Source organism: Furipterus horrens, unplaced genomic scaffold (genome assembly GCF_987537825.1).
Source record: "Furipterus horrens unplaced genomic scaffold, mFurHor1.1.pri manual_scaffold_4, whole genome shotgun sequence".
NCBI classification, from domain to species: domain Eukaryota; kingdom Metazoa; phylum Chordata; class Mammalia; order Chiroptera; family Furipteridae; genus Furipterus; species Furipterus horrens.
The window spans coordinates 112334295-112359581 of NW_028327174.1; the positions used below are offsets into that span (position 1 = coordinate 112334295).

General features: G+C 42.2%; 1 long non-coding RNA gene and 1 other non-coding gene across 4 annotated transcripts in view; one reads left to right on the forward strand and one right to left on the reverse strand.

The window, feature by feature from the left end:
- The window catches only part of LOC150012680 (uncharacterized), a 124315-nt gene that overhangs the window by 66288 nt on the left and 32740 nt on the right, over positions 1 to 25287 (reverse strand). For all 3 annotated transcript variants that reach the window (XR_016510771.1, XR_016510769.1, XR_016510770.1), the window contains exon 2: positions 5609 to 5697. This is a non-coding gene — a long non-coding RNA (uncharacterized LOC150012680). The remainder of the gene's footprint in view (positions 1 to 5608; positions 5698 to 25287) is intronic.
- On the forward strand, positions 15868 to 15974 carry LOC150012681 (U6 spliceosomal RNA). The gene has a single exon (XR_016510862.1). It is a non-coding gene; the product is annotated as a U6 spliceosomal RNA (small nuclear RNA).

Here is a 25287-nt window from a genome sequence, read left to right on the forward strand (position 1 = left end):
GCGGCATACCTCTTCAGGGGAAAGGCTAAGGGAGTAAACCCCGACAGAAAATCCGGAGCCGGAGTCCCTAAGGCGGTTCGACGTTGTAGTCAACACCGGCAACTCCTGCGGCGCACCTGAAGCCAAGCTGTATTGACTCCGTCTTTCCCTTGGACCCTTCAGCTGCGAAGAGAGGGGGGGTCTGCTGCATGGGCAACAGCAGACCTTCCATATCACCCTGCCCAGGCTCTGTAGCTTCAGCTCCACTGGAGAGGACACTCCAGCGTCATCGCAAGATGTCGATTCAACACGGGAGGAGACAGATACCGTGTCACTCCCGAGTCGGACTGCACAGCCATTCTCGGCGGTGCAGATAGACTCTTAAGAAGCTACACCATCGTCTCTCGAGACGGACGCTGCCGACGACTACTCAAACCTCTAATATGTCCCTTCAAACCTTATGAGGATTTCTGAACTCTGCCTCATAGCAAGGACTTTCTTCACCTCCAGGAGGATGAGATTAGTCTGTTGATAAGTTGTTGGCATCTGTTTAGTTAGTGCAGTCTCAATTAATCTCTTAACTAAACCCCTGATGTAGGGAATAATACAGCAGCCTAAAGCAGTCAGGATATCTGCTACTACTATGAGAAAGACAAGAGCTGACATGATCATTCCTTTCCATTTGCTAAACCAGTTTTCTAACTGTAGGCAAAAGTCACAAGCCCTCTGCCATGGGGCCTGCAAGCGGGCCCCCCTGCCCAGGTGTCCTGTGACCTCAGCTTGCAAGAACTTGCTAGCGAGTCTTGCCGACACCAGCGGCTGCACGCAGCTCCTGGTGGCTAAGTCACAGAATCAAGGGAACAAAGAGGGCTGAAGACCTAAGCCTCCTTTCCCATAGTGATAACATCGGATGTGGTGCAGACCCTTGGACCCTTACTAGCACACAATTCTTGGGGGCTGGTTTACAAATCTCTAAGAACAAAGAAGCTTGAAAATTAGTGTCTTCTCTCCCCTAGAGACTATATCGGATGTGGAACAGACCCTTGGACCTTTGTGATTTACCGCTTCGCTCTTTAGCTCTATAGGTTGTTTATCCCTCTTAGTGGGATCACGTAAGCCTTTTAGTTCTGTAGCTCTATAGATTAATGTTTATTCCTTTTAGTGGAAAGAATGTTTGTTACCATGTAAGCCCTTTTAGTTTCTATTTAGTGTTACTTTAAAAAAAATTTTTTTTTCTGCAACCCAATAAAAGGAACGGATGGCCGTGAATAATCGCTGATGGTCTGAGCAAGCCACAGCCCTCCGTGCATAGCTGGCAACTCATCCTGCTTGCTGGACTTAACCTCAGCGTCCCTGACCATATTCAACACTACACTAACCATCCTGTTATAGGATCATCAATACCTACATTTTCTGCTAGTTCATTTGCTAGGGTGGTTAGTCCCTCTAGAGACTTAGTGAAAGTTCCATCAGGAGCTGTGTTATTGGGGATAAAAGTGAAACACTGTCCCCCAAGCATTACACATACACCTCCTTTTTCTGCTAGCATCATACCCAGTGCCATCCTATTTCCCAGGTCATTTGACTGGTGGCATCTAACTGTAGAGCTATTCCTTCTATAGCATCACTGGTATAATTAATAAATCTCTGCTAATTATAATAAGTATAGTTTACCCAATAAACATTCTTACTAATTGTTGATCACCAGAAGAGGACTCAAACCCTGCTGCTATTTGATTCCTAGCCTTAAACTCATCTGGAACTCCTTTAGGGACCCCAATGGCATTGAGAGAGATGTGAGGATCAAGTGATCCGCCAGGGGCTGTTGACCTCTTTTTCATCACCATTTTATAGTCAAAATCCCTCTGATGTCCTTGGGGCCTTGGAAGAACCAAAGCTATTTGTATAACTAAGATACTAGCTACCAGCTATAGCTATGCAAAGGCATCTTGAAAGCTGTTTTCTTCCCTCATTCCCCAACTGCAGGCTCTGGGGAATTTGGGGGAACCTTATTCTGTAACAATTCCCCCTCTTAGACTTAAGACCAATTATAATCTTATAAAAAAATAATGGGCAAAGGTCTTGTGCTCCTCTAGCTGCTTCAAGCTGGACATGGCCATCATCCTACCTACCCTTGGGTCTAGAAATCCCTAATAGAGTGGGAGTGAGGAGAGGAGGATGGCCTTCGCACATGGGGAAGGATTTTGTGAAGTCCAGGTCAGTTGGATGTTCCTGGGCAGCGGCATGCTCAGATTCCAAGGACTGGCACTGCTGAACAAACTGGCATCCTTGCCATATTTAGGGCAACAGATTTGGCAACAGGGTTAAAAGGCATAATTAAAACTAACCACTAGATGAAAATAGGCAGGGAGTATGTTTAATGTCTCACATTAGGAAAAATATTGACTTCTTTGGCGGAAGATGGCAAGGCATGGCACACTTGTTCAAAGACCTTTTGCCCACTAAACATAGTTTGGGCTGAGGGGAATATTTCAGGATTTCCTCTAGATTTTCCATTGTGTTTTAAGGTTACTTTTAGCCATCTTTCAGGAAAGTAACCTTCGTTCCTTCTCTAGAAAAATTGCCATGAACTAGATACCCAATCAGGGTATCAGGCTTTTTCCTCCTTGGATTTCATTAGCCTTGAAAGTCAATTCCCATTCCTCAGGGATTTCTGATAACAACCAGAGATTAGGCATGCCTCCTTCAGGCATGACATCCCAGTCAAAGCTTCGGTTGACAAAACCTCCTTTAGCAACTGGTATTATTAGTTTTATGCAAAGGAATGTCATGTCATTTCTTACTTCTTTAGAATGCCAAATACTGGAGGGATCAGGTATAGAGAAAAATATAAAGGCATGAAGAAAAATCATTGTCCTTCAAAACTGCATTTTCATGCATTATACCTTCCATTACTAAAACCATACCATTTCTTTTCAAAACTTCTATAAATTTTTGACAAGTCTTTTTCATTTTCATGCCTAACACCTTCCCTGATTCCCTTTCTTTCATGTGAAGTTTTAACTTTCCCTGGGAAACCTTGATTTTTCCTTTCAGAGCATAGAGAGAGAAATAATTCAAAACCCAGACAGCTAAGCCCTCTTTCTCCAGTATGTCCACTGGCCTTCTAGAGAGACATGCTCACTTGCCTAGGCTGGAACTCTCATCAGTCCTCAATGAACCTTCCTGGTCCCCAGATGGCAAAAGGCATTCTTCTCGACCAGTTTACAAATGACCTTTTCTAGGTCTCATTGGTCAAAAACAGATACAGAAAATTCCACAACAGAACAGACCAAAATACACTTTTATAAAATCAGAACACAAGCAGCCGAGGTTTCCTTTTCCCAGTTTTAAAACTTCCATAACTGTTTTCTTTTTATTATTATGACTTTCCACAGACCTTCTTCAACATCCACAAACTTTCTATACCATTTACTTCCTTAGATTTAACCATAACATGCTTCCAATCCTTGTTCCTTTCCACACTGTGAAGGACTATACTCAAACTCAGTGTCTGGCAGCTAAAAGTTCCTAGATTTGCAGAGATATCTTACAGCTTTAAATAAAATTCTGCTTCTCCTCCTCTCTTCTAACATACACTTTCTGAGATTTCCTGGGGAGTTTTTCAGTTGTTCTATCAGGCCCATTCATCTTCCTCCTGCAATTTCTTACAAGTATCTGACCAACTTCTGTTACAGCGGTGACTTTTAAGAGTCCCTGCCCTACAGCATTCTCTGGGTTTAGACCAGAATACTTTCTCATCTGGTCCCTGAGCTTCTGTAGAAATGCTGATGAAGTTTCATCTCTTTCTTGCTGTATTTTGAATGCCTTGGAGACATTCTGTGCTCATGGAATGGACTGCTTGATTCCCCTGATGATGAGGCTCCTAAGGTCTCTCATCTGAGCCCTATCCTCCAGCCTGTTATTATCCCATTCAAGGTCTATACTGGGAAACTTTTGATCAGCCAGAACAACTCCCTGACCAGGAGAATGTTCCATTTCCCATATCCTCATAGCAGCCTGTCTGATCATTCCCCTCTCTTCCCAACTGAAGAGGATGTCTAGTATAGACATTAATTCCATCCATGTGTATATGCTGGGTCCAAGGAACTGATCTAACTGTTCTGCAATCCAAAGGGGTCCTCTACGAAGTGCTCCATATCATGCTTGAAGTTTCTAACTTCAGTGCTTGTTCAGGAGCACTGACATATCCATTTTGTCCTGGGCCCATGGGGACCTCCCAATGGGAAAACATTGGCTGCTCTGAGGGAATGGGAAAGTTCTTCAGGTCTTGCTTATATTGTTCTAATTCTTTTCTTAACCTAGAGTAAGTTCCCGCCAGTGCTGTGGGTGTTGTGGACAAAGCTACTGGCTGGGGACCTATTAGGTGTCCCTGGCCTGATTCAGCTGTACTGTCTGTCCGCAGTGCCTATGCTCAGTTGGCCACCTGCTGGCCAGGGCCGTAAGGCAGTGGGAGACAGGACAGAGGATCCCAGGCTTTATCTTCTTTTTCTTTTACAGGGAAGAGACCTGTAGACATGCCAGTAGATTGTGATCAGCAGAGAGCATATTCCTTCTCTTCCTTAGAAGCTGATGCCTGATCACTCACATATAAGATCAGGGCTCGACAAACCCAAGTTTCATCAGACCCAAGTTGGGGCCAGAAAACAGGTTGCCCCTTATTGGGTTCCTCTGGCCAAAAGAGGCAGCAATATTTTACCATTTTCTGTTTTTATTTTTCTTGGTCCAGGGATTTTCTCCACAATGCTCTAACATTTTCCTGAATGGACTATTAGGCGGAATGTCTATGGGGTGTTTTTTGCCCCATTTTCTTTAGTTTCCCTAGGCTTAGAATTTTTATTTCCCATCCTCAGTCAATTCCTGTGGCTGTGGCTGGATCTGGTTGTGTCCTCAACCCCCTCTTACTGGAAGTTTCTTGAACACGAACCCTGGTTGTGTCCTCAGCCCCCCTTACTGGAGATTTCTTGAACACACCCTGTATACTCAATCCTCTGTACTAGAAGTTTCTTGTATACAGATCGCATATACTCAATCCCCCTTACTGGAGATTTCTTGTATATGGAGATGCCATGAGCTCAAACCCCCATATTTATGGTTTTTTGCCCACGGCCCATAAACTCAACCTACCTTATTGGAGGTTTCTTGTCCATGCCCTGTGTGCTCAACCCCCCATACTGGAGACTTCCTGCACATAGCCTGATATTCGCTTCATCTGTCTCTAGCTGTTTCCCTCACAGGAGAATGGAACCGCAGATCAAGACCCTGCACTCGCTTCATATCTTGAGATACATCTCAGCCACACACACACTCAATCTCTGAGGACGCCCAACCACCAAAGCAGTACTTAAGTCCAATTCTCTTACCTTGGCCCAAGCACAAGGTTACCTGGTTACCGCGGTGTTTGCTTTTGTTTCCTCCTGCATTGGTCTACTGCTATCCCAACAAGAAGTCTCAGGTCCATTTCCAAACACTGTGAGGCGGGTGGACCCTGGGTTGAGTGGGCCACCCAAAAGAGGGTAGGATGCTTCTCCCCACCTCGGCTCAGAGCCCCTTCCCACACACAGGCAGAGGATCCTGAATGAGCCCCCAAATTGTGAGAAATACTCACAATAAAAACACTGGGACACAGGACTTCAGCAGCAAAATGAGGTGTTTATTCACGAGTCTGCAGAGTCGGGCACACAGCCAGCCAGAGATCTGTGTGTGTGAAGTAGACAAAGAAAATTAATGGTAAACTAATGTGATTAGTTCCCCCTCCCTAATGTGATTAGCTGCCTCTCCCTTCTCATTTTCCCCTCTTTCTCCATTACTGGTTAATCCAGGTTCGCAATCTAACACCATTAACTACTTAACTAAAGGTATGATTAGCTAAGGGTAATCTAGTTATAGGTCTATCTCCAATTTATCTGCAAAGTTATCTAGCTATATCTTTCCATTTCTCTGTGTTTGGTGATGACAATCTTCCCCCTTTTGATCCTAGAGATATGTGTCAGGAGCTGCAAAATGTCATTTCCTCTGCCCTTTTCAATGATTCATCTGTTAATTATCTCCTACTGGTTTGAGAGTCACTGGCTTCTTTATCCCTTACAACGCTGATACTCATGGCTGTATATGAGACCCTAATAATGGTCCTATCAGGCCCCCCCCCATGAAAAGCCTGATTGGAATTATCAGGAGGGAAAGCCTGGCCAACTAGCCCACAATTGTTTGATAATCTACTTAAATGCTGGTTTCCAGGCAGCTGCCCATAAGGCAGTCAACTATGACAAACTGAAAAAAATCTCACAAAGAGCAGATGAAAACTCTGCTGCCTTCTTAGCCGGATAGTGAGAAGCCCTCCAAAGCTTTACCAACATGAACCCTAATTTCCTGTAAGGATCTGTACTCTTGCACAGGCATTTTACCACTCAGGCAGCCTCAGACATCCACCATGAACTCCAAATATTAGAGGCAGGACCTCAGATGGACCAAACTGGATTAGTTAACTTGGCCTTTAAGGTCTTCAATAACAGGGATGAGAAACAAGCCCAGCAGGAAAGAGAAAAGGAGGAAACTAAGGCCAAGTCCTGTAACCAGGCTTACCATCTACTTGCTTCAGTACTAAAAGAGACCTGAGATTTACCCAAGCAAAAGGGAAAAAAAACCCTCTGGGGACCTTTTTCAAGTGTGGGAAACCTGGGCATTGGGCCAAACAATGCCTAAACCCCCAAACCCCCTTGGGCCACTGGAAGTCCGACCACTCCCGGGCCTCTCAAGTCAAGGGAACATTGATTACCCACTTGACTTGGATGCCTGGTTTTGAACTCCCAGACCTCCTGGGGTTAGTGTCAGAAGAGTGATGGTGCCTGGGAACCACACATGGCCCCACCATAATCAACAGGACGGAACCTTGGGTGATTCTATCAGTAACAGGTAAGCCAATTTCTTTCCTCATCAGTATGGGGGCCACTTATTCTACTCCCTCTGAATGCTCTGGACCAATGATCAGTTCCTCATTTTCAATAGTTAGAATTGATGGCATAGTCTCACAACCATTCACCACTCCCCTCCTTCCATGCTCCTTAGAAAAACATGTTTTTGCCCACTAATTTCTAGTTCTCCCTTGCCAATACTTGGACAGGATATTTTAGTCAAGCTTAAAGCCCAGACACGTTTCCTTTCCTCAGAGCTGGCATTTTTCTCCTTACTCTGTCTCAACCACTCATCACTCCCCATTCACTTCCTTCCATTATTCCTCTCAGCCTATTAACCCAGAAGTATGGGACACTGAAATTCCCACCATCACTACCCACCATGACCTAGTTATTATTAGACTTAAAGATCCTACTCAATCCCCAGTATCCAATACCTGTTTCCAGGATCCCCCCTTTTCTAACTTTCAGGTGAATGAAGGCAGTCCTCCCTTAGCCTACTCCTTTCCTATCCACAACTTTTCTAAGGAGTCAAAGCAGCCCGCCTAGGCTCTCTCCTATTACTTTCTCCACCCTAAGTCTTTCCTTCGTTTTACTGCCCCCAGAAGCAATACCCACCTCCCTCAATGTGCAAAAGGAAAAAAAAACTGATATTTTAAAAACTGAAGTGACTGAAAGTCACCCAAGCCTGATCTCTCCTCTTCTGCTCCAGCCTCATTGCAGTTGTCAAGGTTATAAGAAACTAGAGCAGCTCACTTCTGAGCACTGTGTGTGCATCTGCCAATGAGGAAGAGAAACTTTTATTTCTGAATAAACTAAAAACAACAACAACAACGACATGCAAAGAGAGAAGATGGCTGCGCAGTAGGGACAGTGTTCTCAGCTCGCTCCTGTTAAGGAGACAATCCAGGAGGAACAAAGGCAGGGAGGAATGACTGAGTGAGTGTGAATATCTGATAACGTGAACGGGGAGGAGATCGTGGGAGCAGCGTGGAGGGGGGTGGAGGGGTTTATCACAAACTGCAGGCTGAGTCATTCTGAGACTCCCTGCGTTTGCAGTATCAAGCCGGAGAGCTCACTAGCCGGGAGTGAATTCTTGTAGGGAGTTAGGGAGAGGATTTGGCCGAAAAAGCCAGAGGAGGGAGAGAACAGTGAACAACCAGGACTGGGAGAAACTGTGTGATCTGAGTCTAGAGAGAAACATCCTCAGCTGCAACCTCCAACGGAAAGCTTGGCATCCCGGGAGCGCCCAGCACTTGCGCTAGGGCCCTACAGAACAAAGGAGCAGTTTTGGGGCAAGGAGAACGGCAGCACAGAAAAGCTGCTGCAGAACTCCGGACTGGGGGAGAATTGTGTTCTTGAAATCAGTGTTTGCTCTTTAGTCGCGCTAGAATCCCACAGAACAAAAGGCGGGTTTGGGGCTAAGAGAGAAATAGGACATGCAGGGTGTGTAAGTAGGGAAGAGAGCGGAGGCGGAGGTTCTGGAGGGGAGACGGTTTTAGGGCAGGGAGAAGGGGCCGAAGGGAAGGGCTGCTGCGGAGCTCCAGACTGGCAGCCCCGGGGTAGGAGAGTGCTGCGCTGACCAACCACACTAGAATCCTACAGAACAAAGGGACGGTGCTGTGGCGGGAAGAAAGATAGAGTGCGCAGGCCAATAGACAGAGAAGCCAGTGGAAGCTGTAGCTCGGAATAGAGAAAGTTTTGGGGCAAGGAGAAGAGCACATGCAGGAAAGCCGCTGCAGAGCTCCAGACTAGGGGAGAGGCCCTGGGCAGGAAAGGGCCACTGGGCCCGGCACTTTGACCGACTGTGCCAGAGTCCTGGAGAACAAAAGGACGATCTTGAGACAGGGAGAGAGATAGGGTGCGCAGGCATATAGACAGGGAAGAGAGCAGAAGCTGTAGCCTGGGAATAGAGACATGACTGGAGGCAGGGTGGGGATTGCTGGCAGGCACAGGCTGGACCAACAGAGGGAAGGAGTAGCTGGACAAGCCTGAGGAGGGCTGAGGCTGCCTCAGGAGGGGACAACTAAAGGCAGCTCACAGCAGAGCGGTGGTAGGTCCACGAAAAAAAGACTAGCAACCCAAGAATCAAGCAGAACCCTCCCACAGCCAGCCAACCAACCAGAAAAGATTTGAAACTCATGGAATTTTGAATAGGAGCAGACTCAGGAAGGAAGCAAGGAAAAACCAAAAAACAAACAAACCAAAAATACCCAGAGACTGTGCATAAAAGTTGAATTGAGTTAAAATCCTCATTCTTTTATCTCTCACTCTCTCTCTAACTACCCCTATCGTCAGTCCCTTCTTATTCTCACTCCTTTTCTCCCCTCCCCTTCCCTCCCTTCTCTCCCCTTAGCATTCTCCCCTGCATCCTATTCTCAGTTAATTTTATAATTTCAAGTTCTCTCCCTTTCTCACCCTCTCCTTTCTCTGCGCTACGCACCTTCAACTTTATTAAATTTCTTTATTTTGCTCCCCTTCAGTCTACATTCGTTTTTCTTTCATCTCTTGTCCTTATTTTCCTTCTCTCCCTATACATATTCTCTCTCTCTCCCTATTACACTTTATATTCTAATCTCTTAATATTCAAATTATAATTCTAATCTATCCCCCTCTCCCTTTACTCTCCCATTCTTACCCCTTCTCTTTTTCTACCCCATCCCCCCACTTCTTTCCCTACTTCTTGTATTTCTCTCCTTCATCCTATCTTTTGTCAACTCTTCAATTTCAATCCTCCCCTCCCTAATATCTCCTCTTCCTCCTGATTTCCTTCCCTCCTCTGAGCTCTTTTCCTCTCAAATCCTCCTGCTTTCCTATCTCCTATTCCTCTCTCTATATATTCACCTTTTCTCTCTATCTTGCAACTTTATATCATGTTTTAATCTCCTAATCTTTTTTATAATATATAATTTAAAAAAATTTTAATCCAGTCCCCTCTCTTCTACCTCCCCTTCTTCTTTCGTTCTCTCTCCTACCCTTCTCTTCTCTACTTTCTCTCTCTCCTTCCTCTCTCCCTTCCTGTCTTGCTATTTTCTACTCTGTATTTTTATCCTTAAAAAATTCTCTCTCAATCTATTTCCTACCTTCTAACCTCCCCAGCCCTCTCTTTCAATTTCTGGTTGTCTGTCTACCTAGATGTCTGTTGTGTCTACCCTACCTCCCACACTAATCATATAGTATATACCGATTATATAATCCTAATACTATACACTTCCACTTTCTCACTCCACACTGTAACCCTCCCCTCTTTTTCAAACATACAGTGTAAGTGTTAATTGCTCTCTTACATAACCTTGATCCCAATTGCTAATATTAATACTCTATCAACTTCCAGCTCAAAAATTACCCTTCCTTCATTTAAAACAACTCCTTTCTGTTTCTCCTACTAAATAAGAGTTCCAGTATCTCCACAAGTATATTAACACGGGCTCATTTTCAGCCTATAGTGGGATTGTATTTGGGGGACACATTGGAGGGTGTGGGTTTCTTGCCTGGGTTGTGTAATTATGTTTTAGCAGCATCTTCAGAAAAGATCTCAAGACAAGGTGGGCAGAGTGACTCTCAATCAACTAACCAGAGAAAAAGATCCACCAAAAAGTAGCTGAAATACAAACAGACAGATTAAAGAAATATAATCAAGGACAACACAGACGGAGATCCAGGAGGGCGGAGGAGTAAGTGGAAGCTACACTAACCACCTCCCAGGACCAGCCAGTGCTGACTCAGCCCCAGTACAGCAGACCATCCCACTCCAAGTGGTGTCATACTAAGGGGAAATAAAAGCTCTGCCTACAGGAATTAAGTTGCCACACCCACGGTCCTTAAGCCTGATGGCTGATCACAGATTGAGTAGATTAACAACTAAAGAAGAGAGACAAAGGCAGTAGATCCCTGGAAATCTCCAACAGGCTGCCTAGGGCCAGTCTGGTACATGATCTGACGCTACCAGAGGCAGATCCAGGAAGAACTGATCATTCTAAGAAGCACCAACAAAAGGAATCACAAAAATGGGGAGACAGAGAAACAACCCCCCATCAAAAGGAAAGGTAGAATCCCCAGAAAGAGTGCTAAATGAAATAGAAGGGAGCAAAATATCAGATATGGAATTTAAAACATGGATTATGGAGAAGCTAAATGAGATCAGCGGAAACTACAAAGAACTCCAGAAAAACTACAGTGAACTCCAGAAGAACTATAAGGAACTTACTGAGAATTATACCAGCATCAAAAAGGACATGGAAGCTATCAATAAGAGCCAGGAGGAAATGAAGAATACGATCTCTGAATTGAAGAACACAGTAGAAGGAATTAAAAGCAGGCTAGAGGAAGCAGAAGATCGGATCAGCGAGCTGGAGGACAACGTACACAAAAACTCCCAGACAATGCAACAAAATGAAAAAAGACTGAACAAGACTGAAGAGGTTCTAAGACAGCTGCAGGACAACATGAAACGTAACAATATCCGTATCATTGGAATTCCAGAAGGAGAAGAAGAAGAGCAAGGGATAGAAAACCTCTTGGAAAAACTAATGACAGAAAACATCCCTCACATGAGAAGAGAAAGAGTCACGCAAATCCAGGAGGCACAGAGGGTCCCAATGAAGATGAACCCCAACAGGCCCACCTCAAGACACATCATAATTAAAATGGCAACATTCAAAGACAAAGAGAGAATCCTAAAAGCAGCAAGAGAGAAACAACTAATAACATACAAGGGAGCTCCAATAAGACTATCCTCAGATTTCTCAGCAGAAACACTACAAGCCAGAAGGGAATGGCAAAAAATATTCCAAGCAATGAAAAACAAAGGCCTACAACCAAGAATACTATACCCAGCAAGGCTCTCATTCAAAATGGAAGGCGAAATAAGGGGTTTCTCAGACAAAGGATCAAAATGGAAGGCGAAATAAGGGGTTTCTCAGACAAAGGAAGACTAAAAGAATACATCTCCACCAAACCAGCAATGCAAGAGATGCTAAAGGGTCTGCTCTAAGAAGATAAAGAAACAGAGACAGAGAAGAACACGAGTACAAAGGGGAAAAATGACAATTAATAAGTACTTATCAATAATAACCTTAAACGTAAATGGATTAAACACTCCAATTAAAAGACATAGGGTAGCTGAATGGATTAGAAAGAATGACCCACATATATGCTATCTACAAGAGACCCACCTTAGAACAAAAGATCTACACAGACTGAAAGTAAAGGGATGGAAAAATGTATTTCAAGCAAATGGACATGAAAAAAAAGCCGGGGTAGCAATACTTATATCAGACAAAACAGATTTCACAGCAAAGTCCATAAAAAGAGACAAAGAAGGGCATTTCATAATACTTAAGGGAAAAATCCATCAAGAAGATATAATCCTTATAAATATATATGCACCCAACTTAGGAGCACCCAAATATGTAAGGAAAATTTTGAAAGACTCCAAGAAAGATATAGACAGCAACACACTCATTGTAGGGGACTTTAACACCCCATTGTCAACAATGGACAGATCTTAAAAGCAAAGAAACACCAAAGATATTGAGGCACTGAACAACACTTTAGATCAAATGGACTTAGTCGATATATATAGAAGTTTACACCCCAAAGAAGCAAAATATACATATTTCTCAAGTGCACATGGAACATTTTCAAAGATAGACCACATGGTAGGACACATAACAAGCCTCAATAAATACAAGAAAATTGAAATTATATCAAGCATCTTCTCAGATCACAATGCCTTAAAATTGGAAATCAACCTCAAGGAAAAAACTCAAAAACATGCAAAAAAATGAAACTAGATCACCAGCTCACACCATACACCAGAATAAACTCAAAATGGATCAAAGACTTAAATGTAAGCCGTGATACCATAAAAGTCCTAGAGGAAAAAATAGGCAAGAAAATTTCAGATATCCCACGTAGCAGCATTTTCACTGATATATCTCCTAAGGCAAGAGAAATAAAGGAAAGAATAAACAAATGGGACTACATCAAACTAAAAAGTTTCTGCTCAGCTAAAGAAAACATCAGCAAGATGCAAAGGAAACCAACCATATGGGAAAATATATTCACCAATGACATCTCAGACAAGGGATTGATCTCCAAAATATATAAAGAACTCATACGACTCAACACCAAGAAGACAGACAACCCAATTAAAAAATGGGCAAAGGACCTGAACAAACACTTCTCCAAAGAAGACATACAGAGGGCCCATAGACATATGAAAGTATGCTCAACATCACTAGCCATCAGAGAGATGCAAATTAAAACCACAATGAGATACCACCTCACACCAGTCAGAATGGCAATCATCAACAAATCAACAAACAACTTGTGCTGGAGAGGATGCGGAGAAACGGGAACCCTGGTGCATTGCTGGTGGGAATGCAGACTGGTGCAGCCACTGTGGAAAACAGTTTGGAATTTCCTTAAAAAACTAAAAATGGAACTGCCTTTTGAACCAGCAATTCCATTGCCAGGATTATATCCGAAAAGTCCTGAAACACCAATTCAAAAGAACCTATGCACTCCAATGTACATAGCAGCATTATTTACAATAGCCAAGTGCTGGAAACAACCTAAATGCCCATCTGTAGATGAGTGGATCAAAAAACTATGGTACATTTACACAATGGAATTCTATGTAGCAGAAAGAAAGAAGGAACTTCTACCATTTGCAACAACATGGATGGAACTAGAGAAAATTATGCTTAGTGAAATAAGCCAGGCAACAAAAGAAAAATACCTTATGCTGTCACCTATTTCAGGAAACTAATGAACAACACAAACAAATGAGCAAAATTGAACCAGAGGTATGTAAACAAGAAGTAGACTAACAGTAACAAGGGGGGCGGAGGGGGAGGAAAAGAAAGGTGTAAGGGGAAGGGTCAAGTTAAAAAAAATATATATATATGAATGACCCACAGACAGGGGCAACTGAGTGGGGACTAAATGTGGGGGAAGGGAGGGACAGGGTGCAGGGAAACAAGAGGGCTAAAAAAGTGAGACAACTGTAATGGAAAAACAAACAAAAAATTTTTTTTAGTGGGGGAAAAATGAAAATATGAATGGAAATGCCAGTTCAGTGAATATTAGGACAAAGATTTTCCTTCACGTTGTATATTTTTCTCCATATTTCATCCCTCCAGAGTTTGGCATTCTAAACAAGTAAGTAATGACATAAGTTTCTTTGCATAGAACTAATAAGACCAGTTGTGAACAGAGGTTCCTTTTTTTTTTTTTTTTTTTTTGACCAAGTCTTTGACTGGAATGTCAAGCCTAAAGGAAACATACTTGGGCTCAGATTATTACCAAAAAGCCCTGAGGAACTGGGAATGACTTTCAAAGGTAATAAAAGCCCATGAGATAAAAGGCCTGGTACCATGGTTGGTTGCGCGGTCCACAGCAATCTTTCCAAGGAAGGAACGAAGGTTGTTTTCCTGAAAGATGGCTAGAAGGGACCGTAAGGCACAATGAAAAACCAGAAAGACTTGGAAAAAACAGGTGTGTACAGGCAAGGATGAATGCCAGATATGTGGCTCAGCTTCTGTGCCCTGAAGAACAGACTGAAGGTCACCCCAAATATTCCTTGGGTAAGTTCCAGCAAAGCAGAACTAAAGATCATAAGTGATCATTTGCTGCTCTTGTTATGTTTATGCAAACGAACAGGATAAATTAAAAATGGACTTAATGTAGTCCCTTTAAAGACAAGGAGGGTAACCTTAGGGAGAAAAATTATTATTCAAGGAAAATCACAATGATCAGTAGTAGACTATAAAACAGGGCAACTAACCATCTTAAAAGTTTCTTCTCATTTAAAATATGGTTTCACTTGAAAATTAAACCATGTCTGTGATACCATCAAAGATATTCAAGTTGCAGGCAAATAGAATTTCAAGTGCCTTGCAACTTGATTTCTTCCCAATAAGACAGTCTTACAGATTTAGAGACTTGTTTGTGGGTTATGTTACATAAATTAAGACGTGTTTTTTGTTTTCAAAGGACATAAGCCTATGATCGCATTACCTGAGTGATTATCTGTATGCATAATCCTCACTTAATCCTCTCTGCAGCGCTGCCTCCTGAGAATCAACGGTTTGGTTGAACTAAATGGCTGGGTTGGGGAAGAATGGGGTGGTCTGTGGGCTTCACTTTAAAACTGGTTTCTCTTTTCTATCCTAATGGCTTGGACAGAAAAGGCCCAGAGGTCTGAGAGGGGGAAAACCTAAACTATTTCCCTCGGCCCAAACTAAGTATAATGGGCAAAAGAGTTTTGGACAGGTGAGATGTGCCTAGCACATCTTCTTACAAAGAAGCCCCGCCCCTTTTTTTTCCTAATATGGAACATTGAAAAATTAATCCCTGCCTTTTGTCATCTACTAGTTTTGGATTGAATGATGTCTTTTAACCCTTTTCGCCAAATCTGTTGCCCCGAGAACACAACAAGGATGCCAGCCTGTTAAACCAAGCACGCCGTTGACCGGAGACAGCCAACTGACCTGGAGTCTGCACGATCCTTCCCCATGTGGGAAGGCCACCCTCCCCTCCACACCCCCACTATTATTAGGGTTTTCTGGACCCAAGGTTAGGTAGGACGACGACCATGTCCAGCTTGAAGCAGCTAGAGGAGCTTGAGACCTTCGCCCATTGTCCTTTACAAGATTACAAAGGGTCCTAATATTTGAGAGAGGGGGGATAGTTAATTTTTACGAACCAGGTGTATGGACTTAGGGGCATTGCTGGGGGAGCGGGGTGCTGGGTGGAGGTGAGCATGGGGGAGAAAATTGGAACTGTTGTAACAATATAATCAATAAAAAACATTTAAAAAAATAAAATAAAAACAACAACAACAACAACAAAAAACCAAAAGGGACTTTGTATATTACAGAAAGGCTGTAAAAATTAAAGGTTTATAAAAATCTTGGGAGGGAATTATATTAACTACTACAAAATTTGGGTGCTCACTTCGGCAGCACATATACTAAAATTGGAACGATACAGAGAAGATTAGCATGGCCGCTGCTCAAGGATGACATGCAAATTCTTGAAGTGTTCCATATTTTTTCTCAAGACAAGGTGGGCAGAGTGACTCTCAATCAACTAACCAGAGAAAAAGATCCACCAAAAAGTAGCTGAAATACAACTAGACAGATTAAAGAAATATCATCAACGACAACACAGACGGAGATCCAGGTGGGCGGAGGAGTAAGTGGAAGCTACACTGACCTCCTCCCAGGAACAACCAGTGCTGACTCAGCCCCAGTAGAGCAGACAGACCATTCCCCTCCAAGCGGCGTCATACTAAGGGAAATAAAAGCCCTGCCTACAGGAATTAAGCTGCCACACCCATGGCCTTAAGCCTGACGGCCAATCACAGATTGTGTATATTAACAAATAAAGAAGAGAGACAAAGGCAGTAGATCACTGGAAGTCTCCAATAGGCTGCCTAGGGCCAGTCTGGTGCATGACTTGACGCTACCAGAGGCAGATGCAGGAAGAGCAGATTATTCTAAGAAGCACCAACAAAAAATAGGAATCACAAAAATGGGGAGACAGAGAAACAAACCCCCATCAAAAGGAAAGGTAGAATCCCCAGAGAGAGTGCTAAATGAAATAGAGGGAAGCAAAATATCAGATACGGAATTTAAAACATGGATTATGGAGAAGCTGAGTGAGCTGAGCAGAAACTACAAAGAACTCCAGGGAAACTACAAGGAACTCACAGAGAATTACACGAGCATGAAAAAGGACATAGAAGCTATCAATAAGAGCGAGGAGGAAATGAAGAATACAATCTCTGAATTGAAGAACACAGTAGAAGGAATTAAAAGCAGGCTAGAGGAAGCAGAAGATTGGATCAGCGAGCTGGAGGACAACGTACACAAAAACTCCCAGACACTGCAACAAAATGAAAAAAGACTGAACAAGACTGAAGAGGTTCCAGGACAGCTGCAGGACAACATGAAACGTAATAATATCCGTATCATAGGAATTCCAGAAGGAGAAGAAGAAGAGCAAGGGATAGAAAACCTCTTTGAAAAACTAATCACAGAAAACTTCCCTCACATGAGGAGAGAAAGAGTCACGCAAATCCAGGAGGCACAGAGGGTCCCAATGAAGATGAACCCCAACAGGCCCACCTCAAGACACATCATTATTAAAATGGCAACATTCCAAGACAAAGAGAGAATCCTAAAAGCAGCAAGAGAGAAACAACTAATAACATACAAGGGAGCTCCAATAAGGCTATCATCAGATTTCTCAGCATAAAAACTACAAGCCAGAAGGAAATGGCAAAAAATATTCCAAGCAATGAAAAACAAAGGCCTACAACCAAGAATACTATACCCAGCAAAGCTCTCATTCAAAATGGAGGGTGAAATAAGGAGCTTCCAAGACAAAAGAAGGTTAAAAGAATACATCTCCACCAAACCACCATTCCAAGAGATGCTAAAGGGTCTGCTCTAAGAAGATAAAGAAACAGAGAGAGACAGAGAAGAACACGAGTACAAAGGGGAAAAATGACAATTAATAAGTACTTATCAGTAATAACCTTAAATGTAAATGGATTAAATGCTCGAATTAAAAGACATAGGGTAGCTGAATGGATTAGAAAGAATGACCCACATATATACTGTCTACAAGAGACACACCTTAGAACAAAAGATCTAAACAGACTGAAAGTAAAGGGATGGAAAAAATATTTCAAGCAAATGGACATGAAAAAAAAGCCGGGGTAGCAATACTTATATCAGACAAAACAGATTTCACAGCAAAGTCCATAAAAAGAGATAAAGAAGGGCATTTCATAATACTTAAGGGAAAAATCCATCAAGAAGATATAACCCTTATAAATATATATGCACCCAACTTAGGAGCACCCAAATATGTAAGGAAAATTTTGAAAGACTTGAAGAAAGATATAGACAGCAACACACTCATCGTAGGGGACTTTAACACGCCATTGTCAACAATGGACAGATCTTCAAAGCAAAGAGACACCAAAGATATTGAGGCACTGAACAACATTCTAGATCAAATGGACTTAGTCGATATATATAGAATTTTCACCCAAAGAAGCAAAATATACATTCTTCTCAAGTGCACATGGAACATTTTCAAAGATAGACCACATGGTAGGACTCAAAACAAGCCATAATAAATTCAAGAAAACTGAAATTATATCAAGCATCTTCTCAGATCACAATGCCTTAAAATTGGAAATCAACCTCAAGGAAAACACTCAAAAACATTCAAACTCATGGAGAATGAATAACATGCTATTAAATAATGAATGGGTTAACAATGACATCAAGGAAGAAATCAAAAAGTTTCTGAAAACCAATGATAACGAACACACAACAACCCAAAACCTATGGGATATAGCGAAAGCAGTCCTAATAGGAAAGTTCATAGCAATACAAGCCTACCTAAAAAAGGTAGAAGAATCTCTAATAAAAAATTTAACCCTACAGCTACAAGAACTAGAGGAAGAACAACAAGCAAAACCCAGATCAAGTAGAAGGAAGGAAATCATCAAGATCAGAGCAGAATTAAATGACATAGAGTCTAAAGTAAAAATTCAAAAGATCAACAACAGTAGGAGCTGGTTCTTTGAAAAGATAAACAAAATTGACAAGCCTTTAACCAAGCTCATCAAGAAAAAAAGAGAGAGGACCTAAATAAATAAAATCAGAAATGAAACAGGAGAAATCACAACTGATACAACAGAAATACAAAGGATTGTAAGAAGTTATTACGAACAATTGTATGGCAAGAAATTTGACAACCTAGAGGAAATGGACAAATTCCTGGAAACCTATAGTCTTCCCAAACTGAATCAAGAAGAGGCAGAAAGCCTGAATAGACCAATAACAGCTAGTAAAATTGAAGCAGTAATCAAAAAACTCCCAGCACACAAAAGCCCTGGACCGGATGGCTTCACAAGTGAATTCTACAAAACATTTAGGAAAGAACTAACTCCTATCCTCCTCAGACTATTCCAAAAGATACAAGAAGAGGGAAGACTCCCAAACTCCTTCTATGAAGCCAGTATAACCCTAATTCCAAAACCAGGTCAAGACACAAGAAAGAAAGAAAACTACAGGCCAATATCGATGATGAACATAGATGCTAAAATCCTCAACAAAATATTGGCAAACCGGATCCAACAACACATTAGAAAGATCATACACCACGATCAAGTAGGATTCATCCCAGGGATGCAAGGATGGTTTAATATTGACAAATCAATAAACATAATACACCGAATAAACAAAATGAAAGAAAAAAAACCACATGATCATATCAATAGATGCGGAAAAAGCATTTGATAAAATACAACACCCATTTATGATAAAAATTCTCATCAAAATGGTAATAGAGGGAGCATACCTCAACATAATAAAGGCCATATATGAGAAACCTGAAGCCAACATCATACTCAATGGGCAAAAACTGAGAGCATTCCCCCTGAGATCAGGAACAAGACAAGGATGTCCGCTCTCTCCACTCCTATTCAACATAGTCTTGGAAGTTCTAGCGACAGCAATCAGACAAGAAAGAGAAATAAAAGGCATCCGAATTGGGAAAGAGGAAGTAAAACTGTCATTACTTGCAGATGACATGATAGTGTACATAGAAAATCCTTCAGACTCCACAAAAAAACTACTCAACCTAATAAGTGAATTCGGCAAAATAGCAGGATACAAAGTCAATATTAAGAAATCGAAGGCATTTTTATACACCAACAATAAAAACTCAGAGATAGAAACTGAAAGAAAAATCCCATTTACCATAGCAACAAGAAAAATAAAATACCTAGGAATAAACCTAACCAAGGAGGTAAAAGACCTGTACTCAGAAAACTACATAACACTGAAGAAAGAAATTAAAGAAGATACAAATAAATGGAAGCGTATACCATGCTCATGGATGGGAAGAATCAACATCATTAAAATGTCCATACTACCCAAAGCAATTTATAGATTCAATGCAATCCCTATTAAAATACCAATGACATATTTCACAGACCTAGAACAAATACTTCAAAAATTTATATGGAACCAAAAAAGAGCCCGAATAGCCACAGCAATTTTGAGGAAGAACACAGTAGGAGGAATCACAATACCTGATATCAAACTATACTACAAGGCCACGGTAATCAAAACAGTCTGGTACTGGCATAAAAACAGACATATAGATCAATGGAACAGAATAGAGAGCCCAGAAATAAACCCAGGTTCATATGGTCAACTAATATTTGACAAAGGAGGAAAGAACATCAAATGCAGTGAAAAAAGCCTCTTAAACAAATGGTGTTGGGAGAACTGGACAGGGACATGCAAAAAAATGAAACTAGACCACCAATTTACACCATATACCAGAATAAACTCAAAATGGATCAAAGACTTATATGTGAGCCATGATACCATAAAAGTCCTAGAGGAAAACATAGGCAGGAAAATTTCAGATATCGCACGTAGCAACATTTTCACTGTTATATCTGTTAAGGCAAGAGAAATAAAGGAAAGAATAAACAAATGGGACTACATCAAACTAAAAAGTTTCTGCTCAGCTAAAGAAAACATCAGCAAGATGCAAAGGAAACCGACCATATGGGAAAATATATTCGCCAATGACATCTCAGACAAGGGATTGATCTCCAAAATATATAAAGAACTCATACGACTCAACACCAAGAAGACAGACAACCCAATTAAAAAATGGGCAAAGGACCTGAACAAACACTTCTCCAAAGAAGACATACAGAGGGCCCATAGACATATGAAAGTATGCTCAACATCATTAGCCATCAGAGAGATGCAAATAAAAACCACCATGAGATACCACCTCACACCAGTCAGAATGGCAATCATCAACAAATCAACAAACAACTTGTGCTGGAGAGGATGCGGAGAAACGGGAACCCTGGTGCATTTCTGGTGGGAATGCATACTGGTGCAGCCACTGTGGAAAACAGTTTGGAATTTCCTTAAAAAACTAAAAATGGAACTGCCTTTTGAACCAGCAATTCCATTGCCAGGATTATATCCGAAAAGTCCTGAAACACCAATTCAAAAGAACCTATGCACTCCAATGTACATAGCAGCATTATTTACAATAGCCAAGTGCTGGAAACAACCTAAATGCCCATCTGTAGATGAGTGGATCAAAAAACTATGGTACATTTACACAATGGAGTTCTATATAGCAGAAAGAAAGAAGGAACTTCTACCATTTGCAACAACATGGATGGAACTAGAGAAAATTATGCTTAGTGAAATAAGCCAGGCAACAAAAGAAAAATACCTTATGCTTTCACCTATTACAGGAAACTAATGAACAACACAAACAAATGAGCAAAATCGAACCAGAGCTAGGTCAACAAGAAGTAGACTAACAGTAACAAGGGGGGAGGTTGGAGGGAGGGAAGGGGGTAAGAAGGGGAAGGGTCAAGTAAAAAAAAAAATGTATGAATGATCCACGGACATGGGCAACTGAGTGGAGACTGAATGTAGGGGAAGGGAGGGGCAGGGTGCAGGGAAGCAAGAGGGGGAAAAAAGTGAGACAACTATAATGGAAAAACAAACAAAAAAATTTTTTTTAGTTGGGAAAAATGAAAATATGAAGAATGGAAATGCCACTTCAATGAGGACAAAGATTTTCCTTCCCATTGTATATTTTTCTCCCTATTTGATCCCTCCAGAGTTTGGCATTCTAAACAAGTAAGTAATGACATAAGTTTCTTTGCATAGAACTAATAAAACCAGTTGTTAATAGAGGTTCCTTTTTTTTTTTTTTGACCAAGTCTTTGACTGGAATGTCAAGCCTAAAGGAGACATACTTGGGCTCAGGTTGTTACCAAAAAGCCCTGAGGAACTGGGCATGACTTTCAAAGGTAATAAAAGCCCGTGAGATAAAAGGCCTGGTACCATGGTTGGTTGCGCGGTCCACAGCAATCTTTCCAGGGGAGAAACGAAGGTTGTTTTCCTGAAAGATGGCTAGAAGGGACCTTAAGGCACAATGAAAAACCAGAAAGACTTGGAAAAAACAGGTGTGTACAGGCAAGGATGAATGCAAGATATGTGGCTCTTGTTCCCTGAAGAACAGACTGAGGGTCACCCCAAATATTCCTTGGGTAAGTTCCAGCAAAGCAGAACTAAAGATTATAAGTGATCATTTGCTGCTCTTGTTATGTTTATACAAACGAACAAGATAAATTAAAAATGGACTTAATGTAGTCCCTTTAAAGACAAGGAGGGTAACCTTAGGGAGAAAAATTATTATTCAAGGAAAATCACAATGATCAGTAGTAGACTATAAAACAGGGCAACTAACCATCTTAAAAGTTTCTTCTCATTTAAAATATGGTTTCACTTGAAAATTAAACCATGTCTGTGATATCATCAAAGATATTCAAGTTGCAGGCAAATAGAATTTCAAGTGCCTTGCAACTTGATTTCTTCCCAATAAGACAGTCTTACAGATTTAGAGACTTGTTTGTGGGTTATGTTACATAAATTAACATGTGTTTTCTGTTTTCAAAGGACATAAGCCTATGATCGCATTACCTGAGTGATTGTCTGTACGCATAAGCCCCACTTAATCCTCTCTGCAGCGCTGCTGCCTGAGAATCAACGGTTTGGCTGAACTAAATGGCTGGGTTGGGGAAGAATGGGGTGGTCTGTGGGCTTCACTTTAAAACTGGTTTCTCTTTTCTATCCTAATGGCTTGGACAGAAAAGGCCCAGAGGTCTGAGAGGGGGAAAACCTAAACTATTTCCCTCGGCCCAAACTAAGTATAATGGGCAAAAGAGTTTTGGACAGGTGAGATGTGCCTAGCACACCTTCTTACAAAGAAGCCCCCCCCTTTTTTTCCTTTCTCCTAATATGGAACATTGAAAAATTAATCCCTGCCTTTTGTCATCTACTAGTTATGGATTGAATGATGTCTTTTAACCCTTTTCGCAAAATCTGTTGCCCCCAGAACACAACAAGGATGCCAGCCTGTTAAACCAAGCACACCGTTGACCGGAGACAGCCAACTGACCTGGAGTCTGCACGATCCTTCCCCATGTGGGAAGGCCACCCTCCCCTCCACACCCCCACTATTATTAGGGTTTTCTGGACCCAAGGGTAGGTAGGACGACGACCATGTCCAGCTTGAAGCAGCTAGAGGAGCTTGAGACCTTCGCCCATTGTCCTTTACAAGATTACAAAGGGTCCTAATATTTGAGAGGGGGGGGATAGTTATTTTTTACGAACCAGGGGTATGGACTTGGGGGGTATTGCTGGGGGAGGGAGATGCTGGGTGGAGGGGAGTAAAGGGGAGAAAATTGGAACTGTTGTAACAATATAATCAATAAAATACATTAAAAAAAACAAAAAACAAAATTTGGTTAGTTCTTGTCAATATGATAAATGAAAAAACGTTTTTCTTATATCTGCCTAAAAGCCAAGGTTCTCTTTAGTAAAATAATTATGTGTTGTTGTGTGTTACTCAAATACTTAACTTTCAAAAAAAAATTCATGTCTCTCAGTGCTAAAAACTGAAGTTTTGTCAGCCTATATTGATGACACCTGTGTTTTATTACCACTTTAAATAAATAGTCATAATATATATTCCTTAGTACAAATATTTGACATTTCCAGGGTTAAAAATTTTAAAGACGTTTTCTTACGGCTTTCAGGCATTTCAAAGTGCCCTTAAAATATCTGAAAAATTTATTCTTTTTTGAATTTCGGGGAAGATGGCGGAGGAGTGAGGGGAGGCTGCACTCTCGGGCTCCCGAGACCCATCTGTGGTTTGGATTAATTGTAGACAGATCATCTCAGTGAGCGGCTGAACACTGGCAGGAGTCAAGCCTTTGCATTGCTGGATTAGAGAAAAACCATCTGGGAACAACCTGTTTAGTGAGGATAGCGGAGGAAAAGGGGACAAAACGGGATTCCTGACTGGGGTGGCTGCCTGGGCTGCGGCTGGAAAGACACAAAGGCTTTTTGGCGACCACAGGCTTCCCCAGGGGGGAGTCGGGAGGAGAACGGATCTCTGCCTGCTGGCAGAGACGGGACTCGATCAGGTGGCATTGACGCTGGAAGACGGGGGACAGTGTGCTGCTGTACAAGTGAAAATGTAATTTTTCCTCTGTATTTTTCTCTTGTGAACTGCAGAGAGGGAGGAAAGTTTGGGGGTGATAGGACATTCTTGAGGAGTGCAGACGCAGAAGTGCGCTTGCCCACTCCCCAACCCTCCCCTTGGGTCATGGGGGCGCGCCTAGGGAAGTGCCCTCATTCACTGGCCCAGGTGCCCCTCGGACACACCCCAACAGACATAAAATCAGTGACCCAACGGGCGCAGGGAGGGCCCACTGGACACGCAGAAGACTGTGTGCAGTTGCCCCTGGCCAGCCCGGTGGGCACCAGGCCGAAGTACCAGGCCGGAGCCCGGAGCGCAGAGCACTTGCCCAGGCTCTCACAGACACTCACTCCGCTGTGCACAAGTGTCTGCGGCCCTGCCCTAAGAAGCGAGAGACCAACTACCGGAACACGGAGATGCAGGCCTGAGGTTAGCTCCCCAGCCGCCTTGGGTGAACACCGGCACTCGAGCGAAAAAACACCTCGCCGGCTTTCCTGGAGCGCAGCACAGCAGTCCTGAGCTTAGTTCCCTGGCTGCCTTGGGCGCGCACTGATGCTCGAGCAAAAAAACACCTCTCCAGCTTCCCCGGAGCGCGACGCAGACTGCTTTCCTGGAGCGCGGTGTGGCCTGCTTTCCCTGAGCCCGGCATGGCAGATCTGCGGTGGGCTCTCCGACGCCTTGCATTGCGCCCTGCCGGCCACCTCGCGCACACCACTGCTGCAAGGAATAGGAACCTCTGACCGGTCACATTAGACCAGCTCTGGATGCAGAAAAAGAAGATGACACACAAAGGCTAAACTGAGTAAAAACATTCCTTTTTTTTCTTTTTCTCTTTTTCCTTTTTCTTTTCTTCCTGAAAGAGGAGGAGGAGGAGGGGAAGGAAGGAGGAAAAAAAAACTATATCTCTAATCGGTTTTATATAATCTTTCCTTCTTATCCTTCTTCTTTAATTGTTGTTTATTTGTTTGTGGGCCTAGTTTAGTCTCCCTTTCACTCTAAATAAATAGAATATAACTACTATATAAATCCAATACTATATAATTCCACTTTCCTACTATATTCTGCATTCTTCCCCTTTTTTTTCTTCTATAGTTATTAACATACAATGTAAATATTACCTATTGTCTTGCACAGTCTCAACTATTATTAACCTATTGTCCCCTCTCTCAAAAATCATATTTTTCCTCCCCTAAAACAACTCTTATCTATGCTTCCTATACTGTAAAAGCTCTAATCTCTC